At 41.7% G+C, this 26216-nt stretch overlaps 1 protein-coding gene across 1 annotated transcript in view; it reads right to left on the bottom strand.

Moving 5' to 3' along the window:
- The window catches only part of LOC126416346 (hemicentin-2-like), an 856604-nt gene that overhangs the window by 127736 nt on the left and 702652 nt on the right, over positions 1–26216 (bottom strand). The window lies entirely within an intron of this gene.

Below are 26216 nucleotides of genomic sequence, written 5' to 3'. Positions count from 1 at the left end.
CGCGACAGGCGTGAATGGAGGGACGAATGGAGACGTGTCGTCTTCAGCGATGAGAGTCGCTTCTGCCTTGGTGCCAATGATGGTCGTATGCGTGTTTGGCGCCGTGCAGGTGAGCGCCACAATCAGGACTGCATACGACCGAGGCACACAGGGCCAACACCCGGCATCATGGTGTGGGGAACGATCTCCTACACTGGCCGTACACCACTGGTGATCGTCGAGGGGACACTGAATAGTGCACGGTACATCCAAACCGTCATCGAACCCATCGTTCTACCATTCCTAGACCGGCAAGGGAACTTGCTGTTCCAACAGGACAATGCACGTCCGCATGTATCCCGTGCCACCCAACGTGCTCTAGAAGGTGTAAGTCAACTACCCTGGCCAGCAAGATCTCCGGATCTGTCCCCCATTGAGCATGTTTGGGACTGGATGAAGCGTCGTCTCACGCGGTCTGCACGTCCAGCACGAACGCTGGTCCAACTGAGGCGCCAGGTGGAAATGGCATGGCAAGCCGTTCCACAGGACTACATCCAGCATCTCTACGATCGTCTCCATGGGAGAATAGCAGCCTGCATTGCTGCGAAAGGTGGATATACACTGTACTAGTGCCGACATTGTGCATGCTCTGTTGCCTGTGTCTATGTGCCTGTGGTTCTGTCAGTGTGATCATGTGATGTATCTGACCCCAGGAATGTGTCAATAAAGTTTCCCCATCCTGGGACAATGAATTCACGGTGTTCTTATTTCAATTTCCAGGAGTGTATAATATACGAGAAGCCGTCAACGAGTTTTAACAGTTGAATTGACTAATAATCCTAAAAATACTGAACAGTATGATTACTCCATCGTGTACTAACTCTAGCGATTGATCGGCCAGAGGATGGGGAACAAAAAATTACGTCCGCAAATGCAGGATATCCGTACTAGAGACCATATATTCAATCATACATTGTTACAGGAACTGCGGTCTAGTACACGCTGTACCATGCTGCCAGAGTTACAGTTCGCATGCCCCTAGCGCCCCCTTCTGCCATAGTAATTGCTAACGTGGCGTCCGATTCTCTTCTCTTGCTGACTCACCTTGTAGCAGATGTGATACAGCGTTGTACACAATGGTTCCGTATTCAAATCGAGAGCTTGCCGACATGGTGTTTACTTGTGGAAAGACAAATCGCGACGGGTGGCGGGCAGAAGGATTGTATCAGGAGACATTTCCCCGCCGACAACAACCACAGTAGCGTGAGGTAAAGTTGTGCATGTTGCGGGTAGTGACTCGGCGAAAGGTGTGGAAGAACTAACAGAAAATTTAGAGAGGGCTGAAGTAAATAGTGTGGATGTTGGAAGTTTGTGTAGTGAAGTTCGTACGAATTGGTATGTGAAGGAGGAGTGTGGTTTTAGCGTGACTGATTGGCGTTGTTCCAGTAGAACGTTAGGTCATTACTGCCGCATTTGTGGAAACGAGAGACGTTTAGAATTGCTGGAGGTTTAGAAAAGGAACGATTTTAGGGCGAAGGAAATATTTAATGCGGGATGGTTGTAACAGGATGTGTGTACCCTAGAATTTGAAGGCAAGGGACGAGACGTACACAATGATTTGTTAAGGGAGAAATATTTAGAACGAAAGGAAGTGGTAGATATACAGCCAAATATTGAAATTAATGTTGGCAAGGAAATGGTAGCTGCACTTCTAGATTCAAATATGTCAGTGCCGTCGAAGAGTTTTAGGAGCATGATCAAAAATAGGAAACTAGCTATCTTCCCAGTCACTAGCGTTCAGATTAAAATTTCAGCCAAAATGACAACAAATACTTTTAGAATTTAAATGTGGAGAATAAAATTAAATGTATATAGTTTTGTAGTGAGTGGTGCTTAATTGTGTAGGGTAAAGCCTAGAATTAAAATTGCAGAATGACAAAGGGCAAGTAAAATTTAAAAGACTTTGAACAGGGAAAATCGGTTTGCTCATGCCATAGTTACTGAGGGTTGGAGTGAGGAAGTGATCGGGATGCCGTCAGAGTTCGATTAAAACAAATATTGGATTGCGGTATAGTCGAACAATGTAGGAACGATTACTGCAATCCTATCGTTATTGTTAAAAAAGTGATAACTCGGTCACAATTGTACTCGATGTGAGAAAAATAAACAAAGTAATTGTAGGTGAATATGGAGGAGCTGTTGCAGAATTTTAATTGTTTTGGTTGGGAGGAGAGCCAACACCGTGTTACTAGAGAAGGCCGAAGGGCACGCGTTTTAGCTCACGCAGGCTGGCGTGAGGTCTGGAACAGGACAAGGAAATTAGTATTTAGAAAAGAGGACGTAGCTGGTGGAATACTTAACTTTAATCCATTGATGGTGAACGTCGGTCTGGGCGGTACATGATTCACAATATCAATAGTAACTGATAATGGCGCCTTGCTAGGTAGTAGCAAATGACGTAGCTGAAGGCTATGCTAAACTATCGTCTCGGTAAATGAGAGCGTATTTTGTCAGTGAACCATCGCTAGCAAAGTCAGTTTTACAACTGGGGCGAGTGCTAGGATGTCTCTCTAGACCTGCTGTGTGGCGGCGCTCGGTCTACAATCACTGATAGTGGCGACACGCGGGTCCGACGTATACTAACGGACCGCGGCCGATTTAAAGGCTACCACCTAGCAAGTGTGGTGTCTGGCGGTGACACCACATTAATAATATTAATTTAATGTCCAGTGTTGATCTGACTTCGGGATTTTGGCAGATACCATTGGCAGAGGAAAGTAGACCGTACACTTCTTTCCTTTTTGAAGGGCAAAGCTACCGATTTAGATTGTTACCATTCAGACTTAAAATTTTTCTGGCAGATTTTGTAAGAGCGTTGAGTCATGTCCTGGGGGAGAGTCTAATGAACAATCGTGAAGGAGTTGGGCTTTATACAGAGAAGGGAAGAAGTGAAAGTGTTCTAATATGAATTAGTGGTAGCAATTTTAGAGGGATAATTTTATATGTTTTACTTGGGGGATTCATTGGTAATTAGTTAGTTTATTGTGGCACTGTACGTGTGCAAGAGGGGGAAGTTAAGGCAATGAGGGTGCATGGAGGTCAGTGACTTCGTGGATTTAAGTAAAATATGTATTCAAATGGTTCAAATGGCTCTGAGCACTATGGGACTTAACATTTATGGTCATTAGTCCCCTAGAACTTAGAACTACTTAAACCTAACCAACCGAAGGACATCACACACATCCATGCCCGAGGCAGGATTCGAACCTGCGACAAAATATGTATTGATTTATGCTTTGTATAAGAGTGTGGAAAACAATTTAGTGGTCAATTTGAAGGGTATTAAAATTGTAATTGTATGTGTACACATTTTTTTGGTGTGTGGAAGTAGGAAGAATTTATTAAAGTCAATTAAATAAAACTTTTGGGAAATTGAGCTTACTGTGATTGAGTCGTTCCCCTTGTGACTTTTTTCTTAAAGTACCGTTTTCCGCTGGAGGAAATCCTTAGCGAGATGCTGGTGGGGCTTGGGAAATGGTTTTGTCGACGGGTTTCTACTTTTGGTTTTCGTTGTAGACAGATTTGTCGCGATAAACGGTGGAGCTCGATATTCGGAGGTAGACACGATTTCTGCAAGGCACTTAGTCAAAAGACTGATGTGAGTTGGTCAATACTTCATACAAAAATCCGTGTGGGCATGTGTAGTGTGACGGAAAATTAGTGCAAGAAGGTACCTTAGCACTGAGTGAGTGACACAAGAAGTGTTTACAAAAACTCACATAACAGAAAGTGCATTTAAAAAAAATTATTTCTTGTACAAAAGATTTTTTATGCATAACTGAAATGCTGGCATTTACTTAATATGCCGTTTAGTTCATAATTCGTGTTAGTTTAAGTTCATATCGAAATTCCTGCTGCTTCCACATCACTACAAAAATTTTGTAAACACTATTTTCCCAGCGTTTTGATCACTTAATTCTTTTCATTGTAATTTGTTTTATATGTACTTGTATGAACGGTAGGTCGCTACTTCTGAACATTCTGGCAAACCAGTGGTGTGTGAGGTGTGTGAGGTAACGGGCGAGTTGTGGCGCCCTGAAAAGTATGCTTAAGTTCGGAGTTGGCGTGGCCCCACGGGCCGCTCGGCAAGCTGGGGCTCGTCAGCAACAGGGTGGTGCCGAACAGTAGCCGGAGCAAGTGGGGTAGCCCAAGCGCGTGGCCCATGGCGACGGCGTGGCTGGGAATTCCTTGTTGACGCTGTGCTTTGTGTTGATGAAGGAGATTTGTATGCCAGGAGTGCCAAAGATGGCGGACTTTGTGAAACCACGATGGCAGACATTTCACTGTATATGTAGAAATTCATAATAGCCAGAGGAATCATTATAACTTAAAAAGAAACATGTACATTACCATTATTTGCATTACGATTCTGATGGTGTAATCAGATTTTCAATATCTTTAATAGTTTAAAGCTTATTATCTGGCTGTAAATTATACAAGTAACACCCAACGAATTTCCAAAATCTAAACGGTTCATCCGCTTTTGTCGACCGACATGTCTTTAGAAAGCTATGTGTAAATATAAATTGCTATGAATTACAGGCATGTAACTTGAATGTTGCATGAGTTATTGGAGGTCAAAGTGGCCGATTACTATTGATCACGTCAGACCGTAAGTACACCACAGTTACACGAAAAAAAAAAAAAAACAACGGTAGCACCATGCTTATAATTAAGTATATTCGTCTTTGTCTCTGTTTGTATCCAATGTATACTATTCATATACTGGCCTATTTTTGTTTCAATTCCTTTCATATGTGTTTCTTTAAATGTTATTTATTTCATATTGTATGTTTCTATAGCCCAGCTGTAGGAATATTTATTTAATTTCAAGTTATTTAAATGTGAATCCAGTATTCTGCATGTTTCAATATGTTTGTGAGTGTACGTTGGCTTGGAGAGACGGCGGGATTACTCTAGCCAATCACAGTGCTCGTTACTACTGTAGGCAACTACCGAAGTCAATGGAGATATTGGATGGAAGTGGGTGATGAGGATTGGGTATACACAAGAGACGGGAAGTGCTGGACGGGAAGGCATGATGGACGGTCGCAGGAAAGACTTGGAGAGTGTTGAGCAGCTTGAGTGTGGTCGTGAGAGATAGAAATAGTCTGTAGAGTCGACTGTTGCACTTGTGAGATCTCCGTGGCTTCTGCAGTGAAGACGTAGTATGCGTTTAGAAGTGAATATCTCTCGAACTATGTTATTGCTCAATCAGGGAGAGCATAAGAGAGCAATTGACAGGAATGGGGGAAAGAAATACAGTAGAAGAAGAATGGGTAGCTCTGAGGGATGAAGTAGTGAAGGCAGCAGAGGATCAAGTAGGTAAAAAGACGAGGGCTGATAGAAATCCTTGGGTAACAGAAGAAATATTGAATATAATTGATGAAAGGAGAAAATATAAAAATGAAGTAAATGAAGCAGGCAAAAAGGAATACAAACGTCTCAAAATTGAGATCGACAAGAAGTGCAAAATGGCTAAGCATGGATGGCTACAGGACAAATGTAAGGATGTAGAGGCTTGTCTCACTAGGGGTAAGATAGATACTGCCTAAAGGAAAATTAAAGAGACCTTTGGAGAGAAGAGAACCACTTGTATAAATATCAAGAGCTCAGATGGCAACCCAGTTCTAAGCAAAGAAGGGAAGGCAGAAAGGTGGAAGGAGTATATAGAGGGTTTATACAAGGGCGATGTACTTGAGGACAATATTATGGAAATAGAAGAGGATGTAGATGAAGATGAAATGGGAGATAAGATACTGCGTGAAGAGTTTGACAGAGCACTGAAAGACCTGAGTCGAAACAAGGCCCCGGGAGTAGACAACATTCCATTAGAACTACTGATGGCCTCGGGAGAGCCAGTCATGACAAAACTCAACCATCTGGTGAGCAAGATGTATGAGACAGGCGAAATACCCACAGACTTCAAGAAGAATATAATAATTCCAATCCCAAAGAAAGCAAGTGTTGACAGATGTGAAAATTACCGAACTATCAGTTTAATAAGTCACAGCTGCAAAATACTAACGCGAATTCTTTACAGACGAATGGAAAAAGTGGTAGAAGCGGACCTCGGAGACGATCAGTTTGGATTCCTTAGAAATGTTGGAACACGTGAGGCAATACTAACCTTACGACTTATCTTAGAAGAAAGATTAAGAAAAGGCAAACGTACGTTTCTAGCATTTGTAGACTTAGAGAAAGCTTTTGACAACGTTAACTGGAATACTCTCTTTCAAATTCTGAAGGTGGCAGGGGTAAAACACAGGGAGCGAAAGGCTATTTACAATTTGTACAGAAACCAGATGGCAGTTATATGAGTCGAGGGGCATGAAAGGGAAGCAGTGGTTGGGAAAGGAGTGAGACAGGGTTGTAGCCTCTCCCCGATGTTATTCAATCTGTATATTGAGAGAGCAGTAAAGGAAACAAAAGAAAAATTCGGAGTAGGTATTAAAATTCGTGGAGAAGAAGTAAAAACATTGAGGTTCGCCGATGACATTGTAATTCTGTCAGAGACTGCAAAGGACTTGGAAGAGCAGTTGAACGGAATGGACAGTGTCTTGAAAGGAGGATATAAGATGAACATCAACAAAAGCAAAACGAGGATAATGGAATGTAGTCAAATTAAATCGGGTGATGCTGAGGGGATTAGATTAGGAAATGAGACACTTAAAGTAGTAAAGGAGTTTTGCTATTTAGGGAGTAAAATAACTGATGATGGTCAAAGTAGAGAGGATATAAAATGTAGACTGGCAATGGCAAGGAAATCGTTTCTGAAGAAGAGAAATTTGTTAACATCTAGTATAGATTTAAGTGTCAGGAAGTCGTTTCTGAAAGTATTTGTATGGAGTGTAGCCATGTATGGAAGTGAAACATGGACGATAACCAGTTTGGACAAGAAGAGAATAGAAGCTTTCGAAATGTGGTGCTACAGAAGAATGCTGAAGATAAGGTGGGTAGATCACGTAACTAATGAGGAGGTATTGAATAGGATTGGGGAGAAGAGAAGTTTGTGGCACAACTTGACTAGAAGAAGGGATCGGTCGGTTGGACATGTTTTGAGGCATCAAGGGATCACAAATTTAGCATTGGAGGGCAGTGTGGAGGGTAAAAATCGTAGAGGGAGACCAAGAGATCAATACACTAAGCAGATTCAGAAGGATGTAGGTTGCAGTAGGTACTGGGAGATGAAGAAGCTTGCACAGGATAGAGTAGCATGGAGAGCTGCATCAAACCAGTCTCAGGACTGAAGACCACAACAACAACAATAACGCGAAGTAATAATCTATTGTTTCCCAGTTACTCAAGTGAAAATTTTATTTAATTGTTGGGCCACCGACACCAATAAGTGTTTTGCAGAAATAAACAGCATTCTTAAAATTACTTCTATCATACTCATCATTTAAAGTCGGTAAAATAGGACCTGCAGATTTTATTTAATTGCAATCTTTCATTTATAAATTCCTATGCTACATCCAAAATTCGCAACTGCCGAGTGATAGGAACCATCGAACACTCGATTCATGTGTGTTTCATATTGTAAACTGCAGACTCGACAGTATTTGGCATGTAATGCGGTAACTACTTATCCCACCCCCTAGACAACGAAACCATCCAAAACTTTTAATATTTCTTCTCTGTGTCTGAGGGTACATAGTTATGGGGCACATTTGTTTTGAAATCCCACAATTCAGTGTTTGCCACAGTGCTTCAGAATTTGTCAGAGACATGGTCGATTCCGGAAGCAGGAAATCATGAAGATCGTTCACGAAATGTTCGATCACAAAACTAGGAGAGAAATGTGATTAACACTGTGGAGGCGACCGCCGTGTCAGTACCAAACAGTCAAACAGTTGTCCCGTCAGTACAGGGTAAGCTAGACGACCCTGTGGAACATTCCCCATGACAATTGTTATATCCTTATCACTTATAGAGCGTGGAGGGATTACTAGCGACAGACTTTCTACACCACGAACAATTTTGTCACTGGTCTCCCCACCAGGCAACTACGATTCCGGGATTTGTCTCATCCATCCTATTCCCAGATCAGGCCACATATACGTGGAGTGGTTTCTCCAACTTTCCAACTTTCATAACAGTCACCTGGGGGATAGTATGCAGAACCCCATGTATGGTGACAGCGAATTATCGGCATCTATGCAGCAGGAATGTGTGGACCCTGATAATTGCCGGCCGTATTTTGGGGCTAGTCTTCCTTGTGCATCGTCTAACCGACAGAAACTATCGGCGTTTCTTGCGAGTGACCTTGCCTACTCTGCTGGAAGAAGTTCCATTGATGATTCAAAGGGTTATGTGGCTGCTACATGATGATATTCTAGCCCACTTTGTCGTTAATGTCCGGCCGCATCTCAATCGTGGCTTCCTTAGTCGAGGGATCGGACGAGGGGGTCCAGTTGCATGGTCTGCTAATTCACCGAATCTCAGCCCGTGCCATGCCAAAAATATCGTTTACGCAGAGCCCATTCCAGATGTGGAGACAATGGAGCAGCATATTCATGCTGCCTTTGGCACTTTTCGGATTGATTTTGGTAAATGTGATCGTGGGAGACAGAAAATGCTATGGTGTATTCGTTGAGGAACGTAGAAACCATTTTCAGCACATACTGTAACTGTGGCTGCATCGAACAGCGCCTATTAAACCTCAGTCTCTGGAACAATGTATGTATAAATGATCTCTTGGAAACCATGCATTTCTGGACATAAGTTCATTAGACAATTTTTGTGTCGTATCCTCTCATCCATGAATCCCTAGAGTTTGTACAAGGTGGAAAAAATCACATTGTACAATCCCTGTTGTCAGTAACAACGCGGAAACACATAAATTAATGTAAAGTGTTTTTAAAATTGGATCTGATGTAACTGATGTGAATTTCTCGACACGTATGAGGGAGATTCCACAAACCGAACGACATAGCGACTTTTCTAGGAAAAGTGCGCAGATCTGTAGTTAAGCTGGCTAGTCGAATAAAACCATAATGCATATGAAGAATGACTTCATTTATCACAAATGCGTGTATTTTCATCATCAGGAATCTAAAATAGGAACATAAAAAACGAACTGATATACAAAAAATACATTGCCATAATTATTTTGGATACTAATAACTTAAACTGAAAATAAACGGCTATGGGAAGGGGAAGATGGAGTGGTGGGGGGGGGGGGGGGGGGAGAAGCGGCAGGTGGCTGCTGGAAGTGAGAGGTCGAGAAAAGTAAGGAGTAGTGGAAGAGAGGACACGAAAGAATAGACCATGTTGAAATAACAATGTGAAATATATCCGCCCAGTACTTGGACCATATGAACTACATGTGACTTTTTCTAATGTTCCCTTCATTATGTTATTAAATCAGCTCATTAAATGTTACTTCCATGTGCACTGATGTAACGCATTTCATTTTGTCACTTCATATGATTTGTTATCGTGTCATATGTGACACTGCACCACCATGTACAATCTGCAGCCACCTAATGACAGTTTTGTCTTACTATCACAGTTTTATGGGAATTCCCTTACTAGTCTGTCACCTCATCTGGGGCAGGTAGGAGTAAAGTGTGTTTGCGCATTTGTCTGATGTTGTTCAGTTATTGCTATCTAAAAAGTTTTTGTAATATATTTTGTATACAGATTCGTTTGTTATAACTCAATTCAAATTTTTGAAAGTGGAAATAATGCCGAAACGCGTCATGCAGAGTTTATGATCAATAAAGTGATTTTCCTCTCGTATATGACTTTTTATGCTACCTAGTCTGCTTAGCTACAGATCTATTAATTATTGTCCAACGTTTTGTTTAGTTAAAGACGAGCTGCATAAACGCTCACTCGGGCAGAGAGAGTTGCCTTAATGGCCGTTAGGGTACTTGCGCTGATGCGCAGTCGTAAATAAAACGGTTACGGTGGTGCAGAAGGTTTCTGCATTCTTCAGTCTGCAAGTAGTGCGGCGCCTGTTACAGTGCAACGGGCATTTCGTCTCCGATTCGCTATTGAACCGCCAAGTAGGAAAAGCGTAAGCCGTTGGTTTAAGCAGTTTCAACAAACAGAATCTCTCTGGAAAGGGAAAAGCCCGTCAGACGAATAAAAGACAGTCTTGTTCGTAGCCCTCAACTTAGCGAAGATTTACAACACTTCATTAACCAACCAGACGGAGCACCACCCAATTGTCAGCCTCACGTCGAAGGATTTTTAAATAAAACCTTTTTTCGGCAGCGGATAGGTCGCATTGGAAGTCTACAACTCTGGCCAACGAGATCTCTTGTTCGCACGACCTTTCCATTTTTCTGTATTAAGGAGAGTATTTACATCCCTTGACTACTAAAAACTCTGGCCGACCTGCAGAATCGTGTCATTGGATCGGTGAAATCCGTATCGCAAAATATGCTTCTTCGCTTGTAGGACGAGTATGGTTACTGCTTTCATGCTTGACGTGCAGCATTTGTGTCTCCCCACATTTTCTAACTTGTATTAAAAAACTTTGAACAGTATTCCTTTCTTTATGAAATAGACATCCAAAGTGCTATAAGGTTAGTAAAAAATATTTAATAGTTTTTTGTGAATTTTTTTTATTGTTTCTTGATATGACTGGTAAAAGGATTGTCCCATAATCTGTGAGCCGTGAACACTGGTTTCGCGGCCTGACAGTGTAGTGCCTCTCTGATCATCGAAGGATGTCCGTAGTTTAGTCTTCCGATTAGAGACGCTGGTACGAGGGTCTTTGACTGTAACACAATTCAAGTGCGCGCGTCGTGTCGATTGCTCTCAAGAGTTCAAGATCGGTTCCGCGGTGGTGCGAGGATCCTCCTCGAGGTGGTGTGGCACGCGGCTGCGAGTATATGTTATAAAACAGCTCGTTCGTTTAAGTGATTTAGTATTTGTAACTTGCCCACGTTGTACTGTTCAAGTTTCTTTCGCCCGTTAAGAAACGTCTTAACTTCAGTTGGCTACAATTTAGTACGGTGTCGATGTATGAAGAACAAGTATGTGCTGTTGTTGTTGTTGTATTACCGCACTTAAGCTATTTTGTGCTTAAAAGGGAGTGCCTTTTACTCAGGTATTACATACAGATTAGCTGAATGGATGATCGCTGAACTGTTTCTAATTCCAATACAATTAAGTGGGCGGACACTGTTGCTTCTCATAAACTCAGGAGATGTTTCTGAACTAGGTGTTGACTTACTGAGTGCGTGTGAAATACGGGTAACTGGCTTAATCTGTTTGCTCTGCTGTTGATCAGGAATTGTTTGACAAAGTTAGGTGCTCTGGCTTGCATTGATCAAACAGTTACTTCTTACTTGAAGTGTCCGAAAGTCATTTAAATTGTTGGTTGGTTAAGTTGGTAAAAGAGGGAGCAATCATCTGTTGGCTTAATCAGAAGAGGATAAATTAAAAGATAATTACTGAATGGGTTTGTGGCGTTTAAAGCCAAGGGATAATTCTAACACTTGTAATTGATTTTCACTGCAAATTTTCCGTGTATGTTTACGTATGTTCTTTGCCGTTATTAAAGACGTTAATTAAGCCCAGTGACTTCTTGTCTATGCAAGCTGCTAACAGGTTAGGTATCATAAGGTATTCTAACCAGCAGGGAGAATACGTGGACTACCGTAAAGAGAAAGGCCTGCAAGTGCAAGTGCAACTTTTAAAAGTACCGTTGTTTGTCCCTGGCTTGTCAGTGGATTTGCGAAGATTGTATCTGTTGTTTAAGTGATTGTCTTATTGTTGCCGGCCGCGGTGGTCTAGCGGTTCTGGGCGCTCAGTCCGGAGCCGCGCGACTGCTACGGTCGCAGGTTCGAATCCTGCCTCGGGCATGGATGTGTGTGATGTCCTTAGGTTAGTAAGGTTTAAGTAGTTCTAAGTTCTAGGGGACTGATGACCATCGATGTTAAGTCCCATAGTGCTCAAAGCCATTTGAACCATCTTATTGTTGTTTATCACTTGGTTGTCAATGGATTTATGAGGACTGTGTCTGTTGTTTAACTGATTGTCTTGATTGATTTCTCGAGTCAGCTGCTTCTAAAATTATGAGCTGTAATTATTTGTTTTAAGGACGGAAGGTCATACTTGAAGAATCTTTTTCGAATTCTTTGTCCATATAGTATACTATCAATATTATTTTACTATTAGCAATAGGGAGTTGCAAAGTTAATAATGTTATTTAATGCTGGTTATCAGAGTTTGTTTAAAATTTTCTGAACTGACCTTCTGTGTTGAAGTGTTAAAAGTTTAGAAGAGACTCATAGTAAATCTGTTTCGAAGGTATGTTTGTAAAGTGGTGTGGCAGCTTGCAACTCTCACCCCGCACCTACCATTTTAATCTGATGACCGTGGAATTCATACGGCTTCGACGTACCAGTGGCGAATTGTGAACTGAAGCTTAAGCTTTATCAATTAAATAGTTGATGCCAACAGGAAACCTAACGAGCATAAGGCTTCCACACTACAGCTACAACCATAAGCCTGTTAGGTTTGTTGCTGACATTAAGATTTAAACTGAAGAAGCTTAAGCTTCAGTTGACGATAAACGATTGGCATTTAAAAGTCGTGTTGCACATAAGTACTCTGTGGTCGTCAGTCGATGGGACAGTCCCGTTATTCGAGTAATAAAATATTGTTCCAAAGTCTAGGGGCGGTACAAATCCCACAATGAGACGTAGCATATCCCTGCGATACTGGAATAACCAATCAGGACGCGTGGGAAAGAGACCACGTGACTACTTCACGCGTCTGCCTCCAGAGAGACACAATTGAATCTCTATCTCTTACGAACTGCTCGTACTCCAGAGTATTTAAGCCGTGTGCTTGTGTGTCTCTCATGCTTCAGCTCTACTCCAGAGCAGGTGGCTAACGCTAAACTTCAATAAAAGCATACATTTTCTCTGAATTTACGACTTTCAATCACTACTGGCCGCGACCTCTTCCAACCTCACCTTCCGTCCATGAACAGTAAAGAACGTATACTCAATAAGCAGAGTGGATTCATCTTTTCAGTCTCTGTGACACCAAAATGAAGATGGCATAGAAAACACTGAAATGATGACTTCGGGCTTCCTGCTTCGAATCTTCACATGAAAGTGCAAATTCATCTACACTAGATAAATCTGTTAAATTTTACAGAGGTTGTGGGGAAGTACATGTTCCCCTTCTCTCAACATTTTATAGAAAGTTTCTGGAGCAACGAAAGGTGCCACCAAACTAGACAAAATTGAAAGTCATTCCCCGTTTCAGGAAGGGTTACCTCACAGAAGCGCATAATTATAAATTTACTGTACGACAAACCTGGCATTGAAATATTGTGACAGATTAAAACTGTGTGCCGGACCGAGACTCGAACTCGGTACCTTTTCCTCCAGGAAGGTAGGAAATGAGGTACTAGCGGAATTAAAGGCGTGAGGACGAGTTGTGAGTCGTGTTTGGGTAGCTCAGAGGGTGCAGCACTTGCCAGCAAAAGGTGAAGTTCCCGAGTTCGAGTCTCGGTCCAGCACACAGTTTTAATCAGCCAGGAAGTTTCATATCAGTGCACACGCCGCTGCAGAGCGAAAATTTCATTCTGTAAACCTGCCGTTGTTTGGGTACACATTTAGCCAATTATCTGTAAGCACTTAAATTTTGATGTATTCGTGAAAACTCCTTAAATTGTGAAAGAGTTCTCTACGCTACATCTAGCTGTTTCGCATATCTACAACGGATTCTGTAAACACCTCTATGGCAACGACTCTTCATAGTTCTATATATGGCTATTGTTTCGCCTACAGCCGTTTGCGCTTCGTAGCTGTAAAAAGCACTGTCGTGCGTCAGGCATTTCCTTAAGCTGAATCGACTACTGTAGCGTCTTAGTATTAAGGAATAAATGTATTAAAACTTCATCCATGATGCGGTACTATTTGACATATCTCGGTGTTTATGACGATTTATTTCCTGAGGAATGTGTGATACAGTGTTTCATTTTTGTAGACATATTCAGCAGCTTATGTGGATACTGAATCGTATTTCCACTCTGCAGCGGAGTGTGCGCTGATGTGAATCTTCCTGGCAGATTAAAACTGTGTGCCGGACCGAGACTCGAACTCGGGACCTTTGGCTTCCGCGGGCAAGTGCTCTACCATCTGAGCTATCCAATTACGACACACGACCTCTCCTCACGGCTTCAATTCCCCCAGTACTTCGTTTCCCGACTTCGAATCTCGGTCCGGCACACAGTTTTATTCTGCCAGGAAGTTTCTTATGAGGATAGTGTCTGCAAACTGTGTTGCGAATAGAGTTAACAGCAAAGAAGTAATGAATTTGATCGTCTGCATAATGCGACAGTTTTTCACGTATCGTAGTGTTCGTGACATCATATTTCCTACGTATGATGGACAGGTCGTTCTTACCCCCACAGCGGTTGCTTGATGGTAAGGAACATGTTTTTCAAGTTCGGTTGAAATCGATCCAGTGGTTTAGGAGTTATGGAACATAGACACATACAGTTTTATAATATTGATCGATATTGCTGATGCCAATCTATTACAGAATTATGGAACATTACTATTGCTCAAGATCACGTTTTTGTTAAAGAAAATTCCTCTATGAAAATCAGCATGGATTTCCTAATCAGAGACCTTCAGAAACCAGTTACCTCTTTCCTTCGTGGGGTACCACAGTCATACAGAATTGTTTGATAGAAATTTCCGCCATTTGACTCTTAATTGTTCATTTATTTTACACAATCATGATTTCGGCTTTAACAATTGAATGTTGCATGTTGAAATGTTAAAACAATAAATACGTTTCTTCGACGATGACGTTTCACAGACATATCAGACATATTTTAACATTCCAACGTGCACTTGAGAAGGTTATAAACCTGAAATCATTATGGTGTGAAATAAATGAACCGTTAACAGTCAAAGGGTGGAAAACTCTGTTAAATACAAATACAGGTAACCCTGGTGATATAAGCTGGAGTACCAGACAGTGTCACCCACACTGATTTTCGGAAGGTATTTAAGTATTCGATGTACAGTGTGGGCATAACAAAACTAGCTCAGAAAATATTTCAAGCAGCTTGAGATAGGCAACCTAAATTAAAAAAAAAAAAATGGTTCAAATGGCTCTGAGCACTATGGGACTTAACATCTGAGGTCATCAGTGCCCTAGAACTTAGAACTACTTAAACCTAACTAACTGAAGGACATCACACACATCCATGCCCGAAGTAGGATTCGAACCTGGGACAGTACCGGTCGCGCGGTTCCAGACTGAAGCGCCTAGAACTCCTCGGCCACTCCGGCCGGCCCTAAATTAGAGCATCAACAACTGGAGCGGTTGCGTTGCCTGTCTTAAGATGCATGATGTTGGCAAGGCTGGTAACAGAAGTGTGATCACTCCTTATACGAGAAGTTTTCGTTTACCAATGCCCATGGTTTTTATTCAGCCGGGATTAAGTTCTAACCCGTGGTCCAGAATGTTGTTTTTTTTTTTTCGCTAGACGGAGACGGTATCCCTGAACCAAGGGCTCTAGTCCATATTATTACTTAAGACTGAACCGAGGTAACGTACTTCAGAACTTTTTCACTAGTTTTACAGAAACGTACGATTGAGTTCTATCTTATTATTATGAAAACTGCTGTACTTATACTCATATTCCACTCATTACAGCAAGTGAAAATTTCCCAAAAATATTTGAGTTTTTCAGTATGATAGTACGAATGCAAACTTCTTTATGCAGATTCCACAGTATATTCACCGATCTGAAGGTGCTCTTGCCAGTACCTGATAAATGATTTATCTTTACAGTGAGAACATTGATGGTCTACGATCCCCTGGGCGGCCATCCAATGTAAAGTTCGTTACTGTAGGACTTCTGCCTTCAGTAAAACGTTCCGAATTCTATTATTCAACAATTCAGCCAGAATGTATAAGTGACTTCCGTAAAACTGTACCTTGGTTAGTAGTCGAAAAAAAACAGCACTGTGTCATACTCCTTTATGTCGTATGGATTGACGAAATTGGCTTGATGACATATGTTTGCAAGATACCGTGTATGAACAAAACCAGCTGTCTATCACAATTCTCCTGAATCCACGCAGATTACTGAGATAAGCTTTTTACCCCACTAATATTTAAGGCAGGTGTCATTCAAACAGAAATCAGTGCCTCTAACTATATTTGATCATCAAAGGCAGAAATACTATGCCTTCCGTCACAACGTGAGAGGTAGACAGTGAAGACAACAGAAGCAATATTTTCGTTGAGAATTTCTCCATAATTTTCACTGTTTACTATCAAAATGTCAAAATTCCTACATCCCCTTTCATCATTATTGAACAATTAAATTAAGCCTGATCGGCATTCGTATTTACTTTGATTCAGTTGCAACGTATCAGACTGCAATAGCGTTAGGGATTCTACTGTCTGCTCCATCCGTTGACTGGGAGCCACTCCGTGCAGTGAATTCAGTATTAAGGAATGAATGCACAGAGGACGGCAGAGCTAGAGAACAACCAAGAAGAGTGAGAACTAGGCCACGCGGCGCTGCATACAGGCTTCATAACTTCGAATCTAAGCCCTAATGAGACAGCTGAACTAGGATAAAAAGCTTCCCGGGTGTTAAAAGCCGCAAGGATACAGAACGTGAAGGCTATTAACCAAGTAATTATTCATATTTAGTGCATAATATTACAGTAGTAATTACTAAGAAATCGATTTGAGAGAAATGTACGGGACATAATTTAATTACTACACCATTCTGTTAGTTTTCAGAGGTAAACCGCTCTTAATTGCGGAAAAAACTCACATAGCTGAATAAAAGTAAAGAGCTTGTGAATCATAACAAATGTGTTCCGAGATAGAGTATACCTAGTCCTGAAGGAAATCGGAAATGGGATTCAGCAAAACTTTCTTACTATACTCGTCCCCATTTTTTCCTTCCTTTCCTTTGTTTAAATTTCGTAAGCTTAGTAACCAGACGCAGTATGCCTCGTAATCATCACCATAAGGTCAACCGTAAAAATATTTAACTGATAAATCTGGTTGCTGGAACATACGAATTTTCTCAGTAGTGTTCAGCCTCTGCACGAAGAAGCATTCATTGTAGATAGTTTTCTTTTCCCACGAATGAGATTTCCTTTCTGCTTCAGTTAAGATCACCACGTGAACTCTGTGTAAAGTGTGTGGTTCTTGGTATAGTGTTGTAGATTCAAACTGTATGGTGAATCGGGTCTAAAACCAAATTTGATAGATTTGAAATGAAATGGCTGTGAGCACTATGGGACTTCTGAGGTCATCAGTCCCCTAGAACTTAGAACTACTTAAAACTAACTAACCTAAGATCATCACATACATCAATGCCCGAGGCAGGATTCGAATCTGCGACCTTAGCGGTCACGCGGTTCCAGACTGTAGCGCCTAGAACCGCTCGGCCACCCCGACAAGCAATCGATTTGACAACACGTCCTTCCAAATACAACATCGCCTGAATAGCACTGGAGGACTGTGTTGCAAGATGGAAGTAATGTGTTCTAACATGAAGTCCTACATGAATGACGACGGAAGCTGTAATTTCAGCTGTATTGTTCATCATGACGTTGCAATACTTAAGGAAGCTATAGTATCAGTTGTCGGGTAGCGTGAGCTGTCTCGACCCTGCAGGCTGCAATCCGTATGTTTCAGCTTAGCGAAGTCTGAGATATCAACAGTCCTAAGTGAAGTGCTGTTGTGCGCTGGTCGCATAAGTCCTGGATGCGGACTCAAATAGTCCTGGTTGATATTCTATGATCTGTGATCTGTGATTCTGTTCCACAACTTTGTTAAAAAAAGTGAAGGACCTTATAACAATTTTATTAGGTGAGACTAAAATTAAAGAAAAACTGTTTGACAGAAACGCTTTTAGGAATTTTACTGTCACTCATTCACATAAATTCAAACATATTACTCCTTTTATGCAATACGATTTCCCAACAAAGTTGTGTAGTACTAGGGAAAGAAATCAACATTAAAATAAAATGACAGCTACTCATTTTTTACAAACATAAATGTTATACAGGCACTGTTTCCTACATAAATACATCAGTTTCATCAAATATTACGGAACATAAACGGTAAGACACAGCTTTTTTTAAAATGAAGTATCTTAACAAGACGCTGATGGTAGCTAGGGAACCAAATGCGGCTGCTAATACTCCCGAAATGTTTCTTCATGGCGTAACCCATGTCTCTCTGGTTAGTCTATGAAATTCCAGTCTTGCAGAAGAGGTAAATGAAATCTTCCAAATCTATCTGAAAACATCTGCGTCATCACTCTCGCTATAACAAATTTGGTGCACAGAGCTCTGCATTTGCAACTGTCTTTACGGATAACCGAAAACTTAGTGCCGAATGATGGATCGTTTTCAAACCCAAAAGAATCTCATCAACACAGTTGTAATTTGGACTGTACAAAATGTATTCACTGAATGTTTATCAATATGTTGAATGCGCAACAATTTGTTCCTGTCATAGAAAAATAGTGCTGTCACCCGAATCATGCGATAGTAGTCAATAACGGCGACAATGCAAGCGTCTCTTGCTGCCTTTCGGAAAGATAGTTCTGTATTACTTTTATCTCGTCGTATTTAGTCATCACACTTTTGAATTACTTAAACCACATACTATGTATAAGAATGGATCTAAGGTGTCAACTCAAATTTTAATGTGAATGTGGACCTTAATAAAACACCAAGTTCTGTTGCTGTACCACATACAGCCTGGTTATCTTATTATCTACTTTTTAAGCGTGGTGAACCTGCCATTGTTTCAGATATCTTATGGATTAATAGAGCTCTTAGATTAAGCCTTACTCTCAACCAAAAGCACAGCACAACATGATTTTCGTTCACAGATTTTCCTTACATGGAATCGTATAATTAAACTTGAGATTTACAGCACTGCCAAGTATTGAATGTAGCGCACCACCGTCGACGATATTACTGTACAAACCTGTACGTCAGGCTCCATTTCGCCAACGTATCAGCCACGCATCTTAATATTAACTGTATGCCGAATATTGCGACGCCGGCTGAGGTGGCCGTGCAGTTCTAGGCGCTGCAGTCCGGAACCGCGGGCCTGCTACGGTCGCAGGTTCGAATCCTGCCTCGGGCATTGATGTGTGTGATGTCCTTAGGTTAGTTAGGTTTAAGTAGTTATAAGTTCTAGGGGACTCATGACCTCCGATGTTAAGTCCCATAGTGCTCCGAGCCATTTGAACCATTTGAACCGAATATTGCGTCTTCTGTACTTTATAATGGATATCACCCGCCATGATACTCACACGTTTCAAGTGACAGCAACGTAGATAAGTTAGAAGATGATGAAAATACTGATAGTTACTAAGTCGCAAAGTCACAAGCCTTTGTTTTATGAGCATCAGTCAATAACATTGGCCACAAACGATTAAAACCTCGTTTTAATTGTCATTTATCAATGTTGTCGTTTTAACAAAGATTTTAACGACGTGTGAAGCCGTAAAGGCATCAACACTAATCAAGAATATTTTGTGGTCTGAAGATGGCTACATTGTTAGCCGGAAGTAGAGCTCAGCTGAAATACAGAAGATTTCATGTGCGATCTTGACTACATGAGTTATCAATCCCTAATACGAACAAAAAAAATTAACTTGTGTGTGTCCATGGCTCGTAGTTCTGTGCTCGCTCTTTAATGTGATGCACATTCGGTGGCTTGTGTGACGATGCCCAAATTATTTTATCAAGCAGTTTGTCATTAGGGTTCGTAGAGCCCGACTGACCACTTTTCCAACCGTAGCACCAGAGATGATTCTGAGGGGAGGGCCAATGTGAATGGAACTCTGGCCCGCTTACGCCAGAAATGAACAGGACTAACAAGGTATCCAGTATACCACGGAGGGAGTCTTCCTTGTCTCTCACTGCATCAGCCAACAGATATTTCGCTGCAGTAAATGTAAATGAACAGGGGACAAGCGCACGATGGACGTTCTGGAGACACCCATACAATACAGACAAGAAAAGATCATGATCCAGAATGAGATTTTCACTCTGCAGCGGTGTGAGCGCTGATATGGAACTTCCTGGCAGACTAAAACTGTGTGACGGACCGAGATTCTAACTCGGGACCTTTGCCTTTCGCGGGCAAGTGCTCTACCAGGAGCTTCTGTTAAGTTTGGAAGGTAGGAGACGAGGTACTGGCAGAAGTGAAGCTGTGAGGACGGGGCGTGAGTCGTGCGTGGGTAGTTCAGTTGGTAGAGCACGTGCCCGCGAAATGCAAAGGTCCCGAGTTCGAGTCTCGCTCCGGCACACAGTTTTAATCTACCAGGAAGTTTCAAAGATCATATGTTGTGTGACTATGGCCTCCCGTGTGGTAGACCGTTCGATGCGTGCAAGCCTTCCGATTCGACGCCACTTCGGTGACTTGCGCGTCGATGGGGGATGAAATGATGATGATTAGGACAACACAACACCCCGTCCCTGAGCGGAGAAAATCTCCGACCCAGTCGGGGATCAAACCCAGGCCCTTAACATTGACATTCTGTCGTGCTGACCACTCAGCTACCGGGGACGGACAAGATAGTGATAATCATGAGAATTACGATGTGCTCCTCCATACCGTAGAGATTCACACGACTTTGTCCGCGAGGTTTTATTCGGTGGTGTACAAGAAATTAGTGGAAGGTTCTTCGTGGAGCGCCTCATTATGTTGTTTATTGTTGTGTATTGTTACTGATAATTCAGTCTATATTGCAAGTGAACGGCCTAGAATAAATACACCGACACTCTCTTTGGACGTTTTACTGTGGTTCCCTTTGAGGAGGCAATAGATCTAGATGTGTGATTAAAAGAAACCTTTTGTTCGAAACAGTGCATGAGTGTTCCGAGAAATATAACTTCTAGTTTGGTAATTTCGTTCATAATCTTTTCTTTACTGTCCTGGTCGTCACTTCACTGCTGGAATGAACGTTACACCGCTGAAATATGAGACTGGAGACGTGTTAATGTCTTTCTTTGCCGTTAACCTTCACGGCACAATCGTACTCATTTAAACCTTCGCCTCTGGCAGAATTGCCGAAGTTAACATTCCCCCCACCCGCCTCCTTTTCCTGGTAAGGCTACTTTTATGCAATTTCTTCTACTCACATTTTGTAATTTTATGAATAGATTTAATTAATATTAACAATTATTGAAAAATATTGGGTACATAAGGAGACTTTTCAAAAATATTGTACATGACAAATGAAATTTATCATTGTAGTAAATAAATTACAAACTGCATCAACTATCTAACGAAAATGAAGTTATGCCGAAATCTATTTCACATTGTTTATGGCAACTACAGTACATTGATGTCAGGTGGTTATAATTAAACTGACGATGTTCCGAATGCTGCAATGCGGAGTGTGTACATTGCAGGGCTGTGAACTATCGTAGGTATGTTCATTAACTGACGCACTCGCGGAGTATCCAGAAAAACAGTAGTTCTACTGTCTGCCACCTAGCGAAGATATGGCGCTGTAAGAAGTCAGAATGTGAAATATTTCCTGTTTAGACGTTAGTATTGTGTTTGGTGCCTGGCGACGAGGATTGATTTGAGAAGTAACAGTTTGTGAAAGGATTACGAATTTTGAAGTTTTCTGTACGAAACGCAATGGCTATTGAGAAGGAAGACAGTGCACTGCTGGTAAAGTTGTTTTATCAGAATGGCAGGAATGACTGACTCAGATTTTCTACTTGTCACGTGTTCCTATGCAGTATCCCTCGTCCATCAACCCACACTCGTAAAGTATTGATTTCCTTAGGAGTACGGACTGTATTAGTAGATCTCACTGAAACAAGCTGCAAGGGGCTGCTGGCATGTCGCACAGAATAGACACCACTCGTCACGACGTGGCTGACGCATACATTCATCCAGTGTAGAGACGGGGAACGAAAGGGAAAGGATGGGTGGGAATTCGTGGCTTCCAGCTGCACAGGGCATTGCAAAAATTCAATGATGAAAGTTGAAAATTCGCACTAATATCGTCCGATTTTCTACGGTAATCAACAAATTTGCGAGTAGGGAGGTTCGTGGATAACGAAAGCTGTATTGTAGCGAACGATAAGTTGGAAATTTTAGTCGCTCCGGATGGCCGAAGAAGTTAAAGCAGCCGCTCATGAGAAGCGGTAAATTGGGGTTGGAGTCCCTCTCAGGCCGGGCACGAATTTTTAACTACCGGCACTGAAATGTCGCATTGCCCATTGTGGCTGGAATCCCGAATTCCCGCCCATTCACTTCCTTTCCTCCCCATTTTCTCATACGAAAAAAAGAAGGCTTGAAATATTCCTCATGGAACTGTTACTCAGATGACATTTAGTGACCATATTCGAAGTCGCTGACTTCCCCTGACCGACCCATCATGTCGTCACTGCTTTTATGCTGAGAAAACAACACTCCCCGCTGATCTTATACTGGTGGGTCCGCCTCTTGTGACATCTAGTGGTCAGTTCCGCATTGCACAGGGATGTCCGAATCCTTTTCATCAGACGGTGTACACCGCAAGTCACAATAAGGTGCGCGCTGGAGGGTCCTTCCGGCACCAATTTAAGTTGCTCCCCTCATCGTTCCATCCGCGAATAACTCATGGGACAAGCGACGGCCGATAAACATCCATATGAACTCTGATTTCTCTGGTTTTCTCGTCGTCGTCGTTTTGCGAGACGTGTCAGTGGAAGTAATAAATGTTGCCCGAACGCTAAAGGGGCGCGTGCTGTCGGAATTCCAGCATTATACCTATGTACGATGCACAGTGCCCCTATTGTACCACCTCCAAGACGTTCTTGCACTTAGTGAACGATTCTGTGACGAAACCGCTCTTTACTTGATCATCTCGTTCCGCCAATCAGACCAACTAATCGTCTCAAACTAATGAGCATTACCCAAAAATCAGTGTTACAGGTGTCTTCCAAGCCAGTTACCTCGTGGATTGACTATGCTTTCCTATGAGTATTCCAATTAATCTTAGCCTGGCATCTGCTCTTCCTACAGTTAGTGTTTTACATGACCTGCTCCGGAAGGTAACTCCTTGATGTTTCAAGATGGTTTGTGTTCTCAGTGATTCATGTCTAATAAAGTAATGGAACAGTAATGAACTTTTCGCCTATTATGCAAAATACTATCATCAGTTTTACGAAAGCTTCTCTGCAATGGTCTTCTGATGCTGTAACCTTCCCACAGACAACAATATCATTAGCGAACAGCCCTATTCAGCTTCCGAAATAACCGTCTAGGTGAATTATACATATTGAGCCCAAGGACTGTTCCTCGTAGTGTCTAATTATATAAAATCCTATAGCTATACTTAAAAGCAATATGAGATGAGAAGAACATATGCAGTTAGTAGTAGTGTAAATGAATAGGAGACAGCCGGCCGTTGGGACCGAGCTGTTCTAGGCGCTTCAGTCCGGAACCGCGCTGCTGTTGCGGTCACAGGTTCGAATCCTGCCTCGGGTATGGATGTGTGTGTTGTCCTTAGGTTAGTTAGGTTTAAGTAGTTCTAAGTCCTAGGGGACTGATGACCTCAGAAGTTAAGTCCCATAGTGCTCAGAGCCATTTTTTTAAATAGCCGACAGATTATTTTGGGAGGAGGCATCTGTTAGAATACAATGCATATGTGGAAGATTCCACATCACATCCTCCTGCAAGGCCGATTGTTTAGACCATTAAACTATTCCGTGTAACAGATGACATCAAAGGAAATTAGGAGGGTCCAGAATTCTATAACGTAAAATCAATCAGAGGACGTGCATAAACACAGCGAATGTCAGTATTCGCAGAGTCAGTGTGAGAATGGAATACGCTATTGAGTGGATAATACTAGCATCATGTGCATTCTGTGACGCCCACATCAGTGCATAAAATATATTTATGGGCCAATCTATTGACAACTGCCCATCGCGAGATAGAAAGTCTTCAGATAATTTTGTGGGCATACGACGGCGATAGGAAAATATGAACGCGGAATAGAGATGATAGAGGAACCATTTTAGCGACGGTGTCAGCCCTAAATGGGGAAATCCATTAACATTACCAAAGGACGGAGTTCCATTGTACAACGCCTGTGAACGAGCTTATCGGAAACAGCGAGGATGTGAAGGTTTTTACGTTATGAGAAGCAGCAGTTTTGTCTGTGATATTGTCGATAGTAAACACTTTCCCTGAGTAGTGTCATTATGGAGACTCTTTGGATTACAAGCCTTGTATTGTTGTCAAACAGTCAGTGCCCATGAGAGAGGCTTTGGTACCGAGCGTGGCTGGAAGCAGGTATCCATTGTTGTAAAAGCCGAATTTTCGCAATTCCGTTTGCAATAGCGGGTATTTTTTTTTACAGAAGGCCATACCTAACCAGATGCTTGCTGGGCTAATACAGCGATAGTGGGATGTCGTGTTTAGGGAACATATTTTAGTTTTGGTTTTGTAAATTTCGTAACTTGCATTATATTCCTACTACGATACTCTTGCTTTACTATCTCGCAGGTGCATATATTCAAGAATGAATTACATCACCATTTACGCCATTTCATTTGTGTACACCGAATGCGAATTTCGTGTAAGGAATTAATTTCTGTGGAAGTTTTGTCTAAAGAACTAATTTCATAAACTTACAATTTGATTCCACATTTCAATTATTTGTAAATAACAATGTCCAACGATATAGGTGTGTTCATAAATTTTCATTTCTGAAGTGCAATTTGTATTCAAAATATTCGTCATGTGGACTCTAAATGCCATTGGTTATTTAAGAGGCTGTTTTTGTTTTGTTTTGATTAGATGTAGCACTCTGGTATTGGAAATAACAAGATTTAAATAATGATAAAGCCAATTAGTTTATTTTAGCTCCTAGCAGTGGAACACAAATAGATGGCACACATTATGTATCTATTGTCACAGAGGTAAGGCAGCTAATTATTAGTACCAGGAATTAAATATTGTTTTCACAATTAGGTAACAATGATGGTCGATTCAGATTAGATTCAGTGAAACAATAACTGTATTGACTTACATTCTGATATTATTTAATTTCAGTGGCTGCGTAATTACTTTGCGTGGGAAATCTAAATATTGAGATTACATATAAAGTTTATACAGTAACACAACAGTCACATATGTTATGTCAGATGCGTTGTATTGATAAAGACTGCGTGCAATGTATGTAGCAATGCATATAGGTACTTTAGAAAAAGAAGTTTCATATGCAGTACAATTAATGTTTTCTTACAGCCTGTAGCCAGCACATACATCGGGTACACAGACAATCTAAGGCAGTGGCCTTTAAAATGTTTTGGCTCTGAGCACTATGGGACTTAACTGCTGAGGTCATCAGTCCCCTAGAACTTAGAACTACTTAAACCTAACTAATCTAAGGACATCACACACATCCATGGCTGAGGCAGGATTCGAACCTGCGACCGTAGCGCCTAGCACCGCTCGGCCACTCCGAACCTGCTAAAATGTTTTGCTCAAGAGCTTAGGCTGACTTTCTGGGGAGAAACCACGGGCCGCATATGTACCTATGTCATTATTAATTGCTAACCTACACAGATTACTGTGCTTTGAGCCCCAAATAGACTAGCAGTAGGAAGGGCGTGTTAGATTTTCAGCCGGCGCCAAAGGGCTGATTTTTAAATGTCAGCACCATTCGGAACACTTCGTGTTGACTGTTCTCTGTTTCACATTGCCACTACCCTCGGCAGTCTCAAAGCTGTGACTCTGTAATGACCTGACGAAGCACTGTTATTTTACTAATGCGAGCGGACCATTAACTGATTAATGACAATAATTTTACTTTTATTTAAACACATTTACAATGTTTGACACCATCACACATGTTCACTGAATGTCTTGAATGTCATTCTTCTTCTATTCATTGTGATTTTTTGCTACGGTCTCTATTTCATTTACATATTCCTTGCTACGAATACTACCGCATTTGCACGCGACCGTCTCTATGATACGCATTCGGCAATCCAAGTTACTTCAGTGTCAAAATTCGTACCATAGGAACTGATGGATGCAAGTCACGTACGCCCGTGTGTTGCAAGTACTGGAAGGCAAACAGTAAAACGTTCCGCCGGCCGCATTACCACTTCAGTGTCCGTCCTGCTTACCCCTCTGCACCTGATGTAATCAGCCATCTGAATCAA

Source organism: Schistocerca serialis, chromosome 8 (assembly GCF_023864345.2).
Source record: "Schistocerca serialis cubense isolate TAMUIC-IGC-003099 chromosome 8, iqSchSeri2.2, whole genome shotgun sequence".
Classification (NCBI taxonomy): Eukaryota; Metazoa; Arthropoda; class Insecta; order Orthoptera; family Acrididae; genus Schistocerca; species Schistocerca serialis.
This window is presented reverse-complemented; position numbering and strand designations above follow the sequence as displayed.